Consider the following 12,789-nt stretch of genomic DNA (forward strand, 5'->3'; position numbering starts at 1 on the left):
TGCGCTCCCCGTTTTGTTTATTCATTCAGAGCATTGGCGCATCCCTGCTCTTTGGCCCAAAGGTCCCCCAGAGTGGCTTGTGTACAATCTGTTAAAACGAGATGGCACCGCCACGCTGGCGTCCAATCTGGAAAACAATAGCAACACGACACGCAAGGAAAAAGGAATGGGGAGGGAGGAGGAAAACTCAAATTTCTCAACCAGCTCCTGTGAGTTAGGGCTGATGCAGGCGCACTCGCTGGTTGGGAAAGGCTGTTGGTGGCTATGCTCTGTGATGAGCCGCAGCAGGGGAGAGCTGCTGTAGCGCTCAGGTCTTGCTTGAGTGCTTTCCAGAAGAGGGATCGAGTTGGCCATTGGGAGAACAAGGATGCTGGACTAGAAGGGCCCCTCTTGGCCAGACCCAGCAGGCTCTCCTGGTGTTCTTATGTCGGGGGGTGGGCTTTCTTCTCCGTGGGTGCAAGGAAAAATAGGCATATAAACGAAGGACTGCAAAGATCCAGGTTTGGGGCAAAGCAGAGATTTAAAACCATAAAACATGCAGCAAATAAAAGCATGGAAATATGCCCTTCTGAGTTCCTTCCAAAGTCCCCCTCTTCCCCTAGCATAGAAAAAAAGACCATATGTTTAGTAAGTTAAAAATTGGTTTACTTACAAACTCCTCCAAGGTCAGGTTCATGTGCTTTCCCACACATCAGTCAGAAAACGCAGGCAGAAAACCGTGGCTTAGTTACAGTGGTGGAAGTTCCTAAATTATTGGTACAGGAACTTGAGCGTCTTTGTAAGAGCCACGCGGCCTGAACTTGGAGCAACCAGCTCAGACCTCTTTACACACCAAGTTTCTCAGTTAAACTGGAGGAGAACCAAGTCTTGATTATCTAGTTCCTCCCAAAGTGACCTAAGCCTGGCTAGACTGCTTACTCTATGGTCTTAACTCCTTCATGCATTAATTCAACTTAAAGGGACCCCTGACCAGGACGCGGGTGGCGCTGTGGGTTAAAGCCTCAGCGCCTAGGACTTGCCGATCGAAAGGTCGGCGGTTCGAATCCCTGCGGCGGGGTGCGCTCCCGTTGCTCGGTCCCAGCGCCTGCCAACCTAGCAGTTCGAAAGAACCCCCGGGTGCAAGTAGATAAATAGGGAACGCTTACCAGTGGGAAGGTAAACGGCGTTCCGTGTGCTGCGCTGGCTCACCAGATGCAGCTTGTCACGCTGGCCACATGACCCGGAAGTGTCTGCGGACAGCGCTGGCCCCCGGCCTATAGAGTGAGATGGGCGCACAACCCTAGAGTCTGGCAAGACTGGCCCGTACGGGCAGGGGTACCTTTACCTTTACTTAAAGGGACCCCTGACCATTAGGTCCAGTCGTGGCCGACTCTGGGGTTGCAGCGCTCATCTTGCTTTACTGCCCGAGGGAGCCGGTGTACAGCTTCCGGGTCATGTGGCCAGCATGACTAAGCCGCTTCTGGTGAACCAGAGCAGCGTACGGAAACGCCGTTTACCTTCCCGCTGGAGCGGTACCTATTTATCTACTTGCACTTTGACATGCTTTCGAACTGCTAGGTTGGCAGGAGCAGGGACCGAGCAACAGGAGCTCACCCATCGCGGGGATTCGAACTGCCGACCTTCTGATCGGCAAGTCCGAGGCTCTGTGGTTTAACCCACAGCGCCACCCATGTCCCTAATTCAACTTAAGCATGTAGGTTATATGAGGTTACTTATCCCCACAGGGAACCCTTCCTCTGATCCCCACAGCTGTGGAGACCTGTTGTTTCGAGTCGCAAGAGAGGGGCCCTGTGCGGCTGCTTTCTGCACGTGCTCAGAGGAATGCTTCCCGTCAGAATTACACCGCTTGCTTGGGGAGTGGATTATTTTTAATTTAAAGCAAGGTGTTTCCCCAGACCTCGCACCTGCCTGTCTCCTTTCCTACAACCAATCCAGGGGTAGCTCTGCTTGCATTGGCTCTGGGCCTCCCTTCTGCCAATATCCCGCCTTTCAGCTCACTAGTAATCACTAGAATTGTGCAAGGAAACACCATCTCGCCCTTTCTTTAGGCAGATAAATGTTTTGGGCCGGCACTGAAAAAATTCCTGGCTAAGTTCGGAGCGAAGAGATTCAGCCAAGCTCCCAAAAGCTTGACCCAGCAGGGCTCTTCCAATGTTCTCATGGAGCCTCCAGGTCTCCAGGCAGTCTATCTTAGTTCCTAGGTTCAGGTGACGTCGGATCACAGTTCTCCTTGGACCTAGCCAATGTGGTGAACAGTGCATAAGATCATGAGAGCCAGCTAGATCAGGCCAAAGGAGGCGTATCTAGTCCAGCATTCTGTTCTCACAGTAGCCAACCAGATGTCTCAATGGGAAACCAATAATAATAATAATAATAATAATAATAATAATAATAATAATAATAATAATAATTTATTTGTACCCAGCCCATCTGGCTGGGTTTCCCCAGCCACTCTGGGCAGCTTCCAACAAAGTTTAAAAATACATTAAAATGTCATGCATAAAAAACTTCCCTGAACAGGGCTGCCTTCAGATGTCTTCTAAATGTCAGGTAGTTGTTTATCTCTTTGACATCTGCTAGGAGGGCGTTCCACAGGGCGGGCGCCACCACCGAAAAGGCCCTCTGCCTGGTTCCCTGTAACTTGGCTTCTCACAGTGAGGGAACTGCCAGTAGGCCCTCGGAGCTGGACCTCAGTGTCCGGGCAGAACGATGGGGGTGGAGACACTCCTTCAGGTATACAGGACCGAGGCCGTTTAGGGCTTTCAAGGTCAGCAGCAACACTTTGAATTGTGCTCGGAAATGTCCTGGGAGCCAATGTAGGTCTTACAGGACTGGTGTTATGTGATCTTGGCAGCCTCCCCCAGTCACCAGTCTAGCTGCCGCATTCTGGATTAGTTGTAGTTTCCGGGTCACCTTCAAAGGGAGCCCCACATAGAGCAGACCCAAGCTCAGGAGCAACTCTCCCCTTCCTGAAGTATACCTGAAGGAGCACCTCCACCCCCATCGTTCTGCCCGGACATTGAGGTCCAGCTCTGAGGGCCTTCTGGCGGTTCCCTCATTGCGAGAAGCCAAGTTACAGGGAACCAGGCAGAGGGCCTTCTCGGTGGTGGCACCTGCCCTGTGGAACACCCTCCCACCAGATGTCAAAGAGAAAAATAACTACCAAACTTTTAGAAGACATTTGAAGGCAGCCCTCTTAAGGGAAGCTTTTAATGTTTAATAGGTTATTGTATTTTAGTGTTCTGTTGGAAGCCGCCCAGAGTGGCTGGAGAAACCCAGCCAGATGCGGGGTATAAATAATATATTATTATTATTATTATTATTATTATTATTATTATTATTATTATTATTATTATTCCTGCCGTCTCCGGCAGCTGGTGTTCAGAAACATCGCATACCGTGGAGTATGGCCATTGTGGCTTTGTAGTCACCCACAACCTTCTCCTCCTCCATGAATCCGCCCAGTCCTCTTTTAAAGCCATCCAAATTGCTGCTCATCCCTGCCTCTTGTGGCAGGGAGTTCCACAGTCTAACTATGCTCTGAAGAATTCCTTCCTTTTACCTGTTCTGAATCTTCCAAGGTTTACCTTCCTCGGATGCCCCTGAATTCTAGCATGATGCTAGAGGGAGAAAACCTTTCCCCCTCTCCAAACTTTCCATGCCACCTACCGTTTAATACCCTCTTCTGTCGCATCTGACCTGCCTCACCTCTAGTGTCGCTCAAACAGCTGTCAAGAGTTGTTTGACCTGCCCAGCAACATCTTGGGGAGCTCGTAGATTCCCACGAATGTGTGCGGCATGTGTTTCCCCTCTTACATTTTAATTCTCTTTGCTTTTCCGTTTCACACTTCAGGAACCGAAGCCGAGGCGCCAACAGTGAAGGCCAAGCAGCCATGGCGATCGCTGAGCATCGGCCCTGAGTAGGGCCTTCTAAGAAACGTGGCGCTTGGGATCTCACTCTTCTTCTACCCAAAAGCCAAAAGAACTGCTTTCGAATTGGCAACAGAGCGAGCCTGGAAAACAGGCAGGGCGAAGGAGGCTGTACCACGGACTGATGCAGCATGCTAAACATTCTGTGTTGGAAAGAAAGGGTTTTTTATTATTCTTTTCGGGTCTCCTCTGCCTTCCTATGGAGGCCCCCCTGCTGCTGCGAGCAGCTGAATAAAAAACCCTGATTCCTGAGTAGGTTTCCATTTTCTTTTTCTCTCTGGTTTAGAGAGACTGGGGCACAGACAGGTGACTTGTGGACAGGTGATATTGATGGCCTTACAGCACCCATCATCCTCATTCCTGACCAATAGGCACACTGAATGCTGAGGCCACGATGGGAGGTAGGAATCCTAAAGTGTCTGGGGAGGAGGGCACAGATATCCCCCCAGTACAGGATTGTATCTACAGTGGTACCTCGGGTCAAGTACTTAATTCGTTCCGGAGGTTCGTTCTTAACCTGAAACTGTTCTTAACCTGAAGCACCACTTCAGCTAATGGGGCCTCCTGCTGCTGCCGCGCTGCCAGAGCATGATTTCTGTTCTCATCCTGAAGCAAAGTTCTTAACCTGAAGCACTATTTCTGGCTTAGCGGAGTCTGTAACCTGAAGCGTATGTAACCTGAAGTGTATGTAACCTGAGGTACCACTGTATTTTGAAAAAAAGTTGTTTGTCTCCTTGCTACGCATCCCAAGCTCTCTTAAGATAAGGTAATGGTCAAGGGACCCCTGACCATTAGGTCCAGTCGTGGCCGACTCTGGGGTTGCGGCGCTCATCTCGCTTTATTGGCCGAGGGAGCCGGCGTACAGCTTCCGGGTCATGTGGCCAGCATGACTAAGCCACTTCTGGCGAACCAGAGTAGCACACGGAAATGCCGTTTACCTTCCCACTGGAGTGGTACCTATTGATCTACTTGCACTTTGACGTGCTTTCAAACTGCTAGGTTGGCAGGAGCAGGGACCGAGCAACGGGAGCTCAACCCGTCACGGGGATTCAAACCGCCAACCTTCTGATCAGCAAATCCTAGGCTCTGTCGTTTAACCCACAGCGCCACCCGTGTCCCTTCTCTTAAGATATCGTAACCAAATTTTGCACGGCCGTTCCCGAGATAAAGGCTTGCACCGTGCTTTTAGAGCAGGTGATTTCCTGCAAAGGATCCTGGGAACTGTAGTTCCTTGCTCACTGAACTACCATTCCCATTGTTGACAGGCGACAGCTCCCAGAATTCAATGCGGGGGGGGGGGTGTCCCATGCTACAAAGGCACATTGGGTTTGCTTTGGATCTACACTGCGGATCTGCCTGTAGATGTTTGGATGAAGTCTGAACCTTTCCAAAGTGTATGGATTTTTAGGGAGATCTTCCTGAGTTTTCCAGGTCCAGAGGTTGGGGAGATGATCTGTTCTGGACACTCCTGGAAGGTGCAGACTCGTAGCCTAAGGGTACGCCTGGACCCAACATAGTTACCGGAGGCCCCTTTCAGACATAGGTGACTGGACCTCCGCACTCCACGCCCTGGTGAACTTCAAGCTGGACTGCTGCAATGCACTTTTTGTGGTGCGGCCCTTGAAGACAGCGCAGGAAGTCCAATTGGTAGCAGCCAGATTACTGCCTGGCTTAGCGCTTGCATGACCTCTTTTCCGTAAGCAACTTAAGAACCCAAATATCTGAAAGGCCACCTCCTTCCCTATGGACCTCCTGGGTGTTCAGATTGGCAGAGGGGCCCCTCTTGGTAGTTCCACCACCCTCAGAAGTTCGGGGGGGTCATGACCCAAGACGGGGTCTTCTCTGCGGTGGCCCCTAAGTTGTGAATCTTTCTCCCTTGGCACCTTCATGAAATAGGTTCCAGAAAATGCTGAAGATGCACCTCTTTTTCTGTTCAGGGAATCATAGAAGTGTAGAGTTCAAAGGGACCCCCAAGGTCATCCATTCCAACCCCCTGAAATGCAGGAATCTCAACGAAAGAATAAACACGGACCAATTCACAGACGGAAGAAAAGCTGTCAGGTGCGATTGGGTCACATCCATGCCATACCTTGAAAGCGCATTTAATGCACCTGGCTTCCACCAAAGAATCCTGGGAATTGTAGTTTAAGGGTGCTGGGAACTGTAGTTCTGCAAGGGGCTGAACTACAATTCCCAGGATTCCTGGACCAGGGGGAAATATACACCGAATGTGTTTTAAATCTATGATGTGCACCATGGACTTGGAGGTCCTCTAAGAACAGTAGCTGGGCCCATCATCTCTGGAGCCTGAACTTCATATAATAATGAAATATTGCAGGGGGGGGGGCCTCAAGGGAAAGTCTCTAAAGAGGAGCGGGCAGGTATCGTCATTTTCTCCCTCCTTCCACCATCCAAGACACAGATCCTGGCCATATTTTGACTTTTTTTTAATTTTTCAAGCATACATTACACTCTCCAGAACAGGTCGCAAGTTGGCGGGGGGGGGGGGAGGGGGGGAGGCAGCAGTGCAGGGGGAGAAAACGTTTTAAGAGCAAAGGAAAATAAAAAAATCTACCCCACTCATCCTCTACCCCACCAGTCCAACCTTCCCTTGGATCGGATACACACCAGATTCTTGCATCCACCCCAGCGAAATTTCTGCACGCAGATTGCGGCTTCTCCCCTCCTTTAAAAAAAATACTCTTTTAGGAAGCTTCCTCGTTATATTTAGACATCTTGGTCCGCCCCCCCTCGCCCCCCCCATAAATTTCCTCGTTTACAAAAAAAGAAGAGAGAACATGTTTTCAGCAAACAAGCACACACCCAAATAGTCCAGCTATTCTTTCCCAAAAGCGATGGTTTCGACGCCAGCCCTGCTGGAGCGAAACTTAAGCAGTTTGACATCGAGTCACCCATTGAAATCGCAGAGGGGAGAGGTGGTTTCAGGAGCTTTGGGGGGTGAAATGGTGCCGGCTCTGACATTAGGCAAAGTGGTGAACAGGGCAGGAGGTCGACAGTAGGTGGCGCCAGAGGCCACGGCAGGCAGAGTCAGAGCCGACGTCATTGGCAGCCTGAGAAAATCTCCTGTTTGGTGTGGTCGGTCTCGGCCGAACCAGAAATATTTGGGGAGCGGGTCCAAAGTTACGGGGAGCAGGAATACAGGCATAGCTGCATTTCTAACCCGGTTTCCTTCAAGAGAGGATCAAGATTTGAGATTAATTTGGAGCGAAAGGACAGTTCCGGAGGTTTTCTTCAGCTCGAATGTGCCGGGGGGGGGGGGGAGTCAGCTGAGTAAGGAGCGCAAACTTTGCCTCTGTGCAGTAGGTTAGCTTCCATCCTACATCAACGCAAGCAGGAAACAGGATCCGAGTTCGAATCAGGGAAAGGTTGCTCCAGGAGGGTGCGAAGGAGAGCCAACGAGGGGAGTGGCCTGGGGAGAGGGGGCGTGGTCTGCAGATGGTTCCGAGGGCCAGGCAGAGAGGTTTGGGGGCCGCTTTTGGCCTCAAGGATCGAGGCTCCTCACCCCTAGGGTCTAAATGACAATTCCCAGCTATCTGATAGCCTCTGGGTGACATCAGACGGAAATCCTACTCAGAGGAGACCCAGGGAAAGCAAGGGAGCGTTCAAGAGGTATACTCTGAGCTTGACTTAGCTGAATCTCGCCCTCCTGCATTTGTTAACTTTTTTAAAAAAAAAGATGGTAAAATGGCAGTAAAAAATTATTGGCCAGCACACATAGAAATGAAGGCAGACTCTGATATATTTCAAACCTGTCGTGTAATGAGCAAATGGATGGAAGTCTTCCACATCTTAATGTGAAAAGCAAAGAGGGGTTTTTTTTGGGGGGGTGGGCAATCAACAGACGACAAAGCTGGCATGGCTCAGGAAAGCTAAGCATACTATTTTTTCCCTTTAACGAACAGAAAGATGTGGGCTTTTTATTTTTATTTTTTTGCAGTGGAACCCTAAAGCGATTCCAGAGTTCAGCCTGGCTGGCTTCATATTTCCTGCAACGGCCCTGCGAATAATAACGAGAGAGAAGGAATGTGGGTGGGAACGATCCGCCACCCGGTGCCAGAGCCTCATGAGGCCTAGAAACTTGAAAGCTGAAGTGCTCCCCCAACACCTGCCCCTAGCGCCCTTCCCATACACCCCACCTCAGAGTTCCTCCTCCTCCTCTTGGGAAACCCCATTCAGTCAGAAGGAGCAATTCTGGAGCGAGGAACTGGCCGGAGGGCTGAATTTCTTTCCGGGGGCAGCATGCCAGCTGTGGGCAGTGGTGCCAGGGAGAAAAATGGGCATAGCAAAGGATATAATTTTCGCTTTTGTGCAGTGGGCTGGTCCTTGCACATTTTCACACAGTCTTCTCTGTGTCCCTGTCAGAGTTCAGGGACAAATCCCAGCCAGGGAACATCATTCAGGATGTGAAGGAGGGATGGAGAGGGGGTGTGGCCTATGGAGAGGGGTGTGGCCTAGGGAGAGTTCTGAGGGCCAAAGAGAGCAGCCTTGGGGGCCGGATTTGGCCTGAGGTTCTCCACCCCTCGGGAGGAGAGTCAGGATGAGTCCTTAGCGATCAGATGGGGGGATGTTTCTGCGGAGAATTTCACGGGGTCAGAGAGAGGAACTTCCAGAAACTGGGGAGGGGGGGGTGCAGGGAAGCATCTGCCACCCACCTGAAATTGCCGGACTACAACTCCCATAATTCCCTCACTGGCCGCGCTGGGGCTGCTGGGAGTTGTAGTATGAGCACCTCCAGAGCCCCACATTCGTGGTTCGACGGGAAGAACTGAGCATCAAGGCTCCTGCAGTCCAAGCAAAATCTCAGTGAAATGTCCCTACCCCAACAGAACGACGAACTTTGCCCAGCTGTGTGCTTTTAACAGGAATATTGCATTTTCTTATATATATATAAAAGGAAGTTCCGAAATTGCCTTGATGTGGTCCAGAGATTTTCTCCCTCCACGATGCTTTGCGGCCAAAGAGGTGACAAGACCTTGCCATCATCTGGACCAGATCCTCTCCATCTTCCGTGTTTGTTCTCTCACTTTGCTTGGTGAAAAAACGTCTCTCCCGTTTTGCTGCCCTTTGGTAGAGGAAGTCGAACATGCAAAGGCCGCCCTGCGTATGGGATGCTTTGCCGCAGGAAACCCAAAAGCGGCCGCACCCCATCTTTAGTGACTGGCACAGAGAAGAGGTCTTCAGGAGCAGGAGCAAAATGCTGGCCAATTGTGGAAGGTGGCGACTGGCTAGTGCCTGTGACGTCACTAACCACACTCTCGCAGGCCTCCCAGTCATTTCAGCAAGGCTTTCACAGGGGAGATTCCGGCAGGGTGGCGCTCTGCCTCCCGCTCTTAAAAAAAACCCGTGCCTCATAGAAAGGTCGATCCTTCTCCCCCTCCCCAGAAAACAGCCAAAAATCCAGTGATTGCACTTCCATGTAAAAAAAACAAACAAGTTACGATAAGTTCCTCTCCAGATTTTTTTGGGGGGATGAAACAGAATGCACTTTTAAAAAATGAAGCAAAATGGCACACACATTATACATTTAAAGCACACGTACCCCGAGAACCGTAGTTTACTCCTATAGCGCTACAATTCCCAGCACCCATAGCAAACTACAGTTCCCAGGCTGATTGGCCTGGGTGTGTGTGTGTGTGGAAGAGGCTTTGGATGTGCTTTAAATGGATGGCATGTTCGCAGACGTAGATGCCTGCCCCGGGCGTCAATCTCCCTCAAACGCCCACCCTGATTCCTTGCAAAGTTCTGAAAAAGCAAAATGCGGCAGCCATGAAACGAAGGACGGCATGAGAGACTGACTGAAGGTCCAGAGATGCTTCTGCATATTTTTTTTTTGGGGGGGGGGAGAAGAGAGAGAGGAAGCGGCAGCTAAGGGAGTGTTGGATTCAGCAAATCTTTCTATGCAAATCTGGGAGGCGAAAATTAGCGGCGGAATAAACTGCTGCGTTTTTGTTGCTGACGCTCTTTTGAAAAAGAAAATCCAATCCGATTTCGTTTGGAATCAGTTTGCATAAGTTACAAAGGGTGTTCGGTGTCTTCTGAGCTTCGCCGACCGGCCTTGACAGGATCCGAGAAGGCCACTTGTGCGAGGGTTGTTTACATACTTATTTCTTTCTTTGGGTTTTCTCAATTCGTTAATTTGCCCGGGACCTGCGAGAAGAGAAGAGATCAGAACAAATAATTACATTCCCTCTCCACCTCCTGCCTGCTCCTCCACCTGAATTGGCAGGGGAAGTGAAAACTACAGTGGTGGATTGCCCTGAATGAATTAAGACAGAGGGAGACCAACCTTAGGATGAGAGGTATACCAGAAGTCCAGGGAGAAAACATTAAAGAAAAATTAATATCAGAATTAGCCCCCTGGCTAGAGATATCAATAGAAGAGGTCGAAAAAGCACTACAATCGGCCTTCAGACTGAAACCAAAGACACTAAGAAATAAAAAATTGGCAGGAGACTGCCTAGTTGTATTCAAGGAGAGAGAAATAAGAAATAGGATACTCCAAAAAAACAGAGAGAAAAGGCTAATTATTGAAGGAATTAACATAGTGATCTTTAAAGACATTCCAGTCAGACTCCTAAAACGCAGGGACTCCTATAAAGAACTGGTGCAGATACTCAAGAAAAACAATATTGAGTTTAAGTGGGAGTTTCCCGAAGGTTTATCTTTCTCATACAGGAGCAAGAGGCAAAAATTGACAAATCCAGAAGAAGTAGAAAAGTTCCTAAGGAAATATAAAGAACTGAAACCACTGAGGGGGGGGGATAAAGACGGGGTGGTGGGAGTTGGGGGGGATCTGGGAGGGGAGGGGGAGAGTTCTGAGGGGGAGGGGGGAGGGGTGGTGGAGACTGAAGAAGCAAGCTAAACTGAAATTAACGGTTGCTCTTTTCATTACTTTATAAGTAAATCACAATGGCATTAAAGGTTTATAGCTGGAACGTTAATGGAATGAATGATAAGGGAAAGAGGAACAAAATTGAGCACATTTTGAAGAAGGAAGGCCTAGACGTCATCTGCCTACAAGAGACCCACATAGCGAGAAAACACAAAAAAATGCTGATTAATCACAGACTGGGAAATGAATTTATCTCTTCAGATTCGAGTAAAAAGAGGGGGGTGGTTATTTACATCAAAAAACAAATTGAGGCGAAACATATATTTAATGATGAAGAAGGAAGGATAGTAGCAGTTCAAATCAACTGGCAGGGAGAAAAGCTAATTTTAGTGGGAATCTACGCCCCCAATGAGAAAAAGTCTGAGTTTTATGAAAGGCTTGAAGGGAAATTACTTGAATATGCTGACCAGAAGATAATACTTCTGGGAGATATGAATGGAGTGGTGTCGTTAGAGTCGGACAGGCAAAGGAATTCTAAAGGGAAAGAGGGGAAGTTACCTAGAACCTTTTTCTCTCTGGCTCAAAGCTGCAATTTAGTGGATATTTGGAGATCTAAACATCCTCTAGATAAACAGTATACATTCCATTCAGAACCTAATGAGTCATTATCAAGAATAGATCAGATCTGGATTTCGAAAGAATTAGTTTTAAGATCAACAAGCGTGGAGATCCAGGTCAGAACAATTTCAGACCACAACCCAATAAAAATGGTATTAAAAGGACAAGAAAGCAGACTAAACAGATGGAAGTTAAGGGACTACTTGCTAGATGACCAAGAGATAGTAGAAAAAGCCCAAAACAGACTAAAGGAATATTTTGAAGATAACTTAGGTAAAGACATAAAGTCAAATGTGGTGTGGGATGCAGGTAAGGCGGTGATGCGGGGCTTTTTCATTCAACAGAGTGCAATTAAAAATAAAAAGAGGGAAAAAGGAAAAAATGAAATTGTTCAACAAATAGCGGAGAATGAACAGAAATTAAGTCAAAACCCAAAAAATAAGAAATTAAAAGAAAACATCAAAGTACTACAATCTCAATATGCAATGTTGATAAATAGAGAGATAGAATGGAAGATTAAAAGGTTGAGACAGAGGAATTTCGAATATGCCAATAAACCCGGGAAACTCTTAGCGTGGCAATTGAAAAAAAGGAAAGAGCAGAATACAATAAACAAGATAGTGGTGGAAGGAGAAGAGATAACTAAGCCTAAAGAAATAAGGAGAGCCTTCTCTGACTTCTACGGAGAACTGTTTAAAAATGCTGACAAGAACAAGATGCGGAAAATAGAGAGATACATAAAATCTAAAAACATTAACAAAATCCCCATAGCTGCAAAAGCAAAATTAAATGCCCCAATCGAGACAGATGAAATCAAAGCAATAATAACGGATTTAAAAAATGGGAAAGCCCCAGGTCCAGATGGGTTTACCAGCAGATATTACAAAGAGATGATATTAGTTTTGTTAAACCCACTACAAGAAGTGATGAACAACATTCTTAAGCAAAGAGAAATACCCGAGACGTGGAAGGAGGCACTGATCACGCTAATCCCAAAGCAAGACTCAGACCCAGAGCAAATTAAAAACTATAGACCGATCTCCTTATTAAATATAGACTACAAAATATTCGCTGGAATTCTGGCAAGAAGACTGAAAGGTATTTTGGTAGAAAGTATCCATAAAGATCAGACCGGCTTCCTGCCTGGCAGGCAAATGAAAGATAATTTAAGAAACATCATAAACATAATAGAATACCTAACAGAAAGAAGTGATAAACAAGGTGCATTGCTATTTGTAGATGCTGAAAAAGCATTTGATAATGTAAGCTGGGAATTCATGCTGAAATATTTTGAGAGTATGGAAGTAGGTTCGGAATTTTACAACGGGATAAAAGCAATATACACGGATCAAAAAGCAAAATTGATAATAAACAACGAGGAGTCGAGG

General features: G+C 47.9%; 1 protein-coding gene across 2 annotated transcripts in view; it reads right to left on the bottom strand.

Moving 5' to 3' along the window:
* Nucleotides 1-7,621: 7,621 nt before the first annotated feature.
* CDC42SE1 (CDC42 small effector 1) overlaps nucleotides 7,622-12,789 on the bottom strand; it is a 47,751-nt gene continuing 42,583 nt past the window's right edge. For both annotated transcript variants that reach the window (XM_028709753.2, XM_028709752.2), the window contains exon 5: nucleotides 7,622-10,098. The gene's annotated coding sequence lies outside the window, so the exon portion shown is untranslated. The remainder of the gene's footprint in view (nucleotides 10,099-12,789) is intronic.

This window comes from Podarcis muralis, chromosome 16 (assembly GCF_964188315.1).
Source record: "Podarcis muralis chromosome 16, rPodMur119.hap1.1, whole genome shotgun sequence".
NCBI classification, from domain to species: Eukaryota; Metazoa; Chordata; class Lepidosauria; order Squamata; family Lacertidae; genus Podarcis; species Podarcis muralis.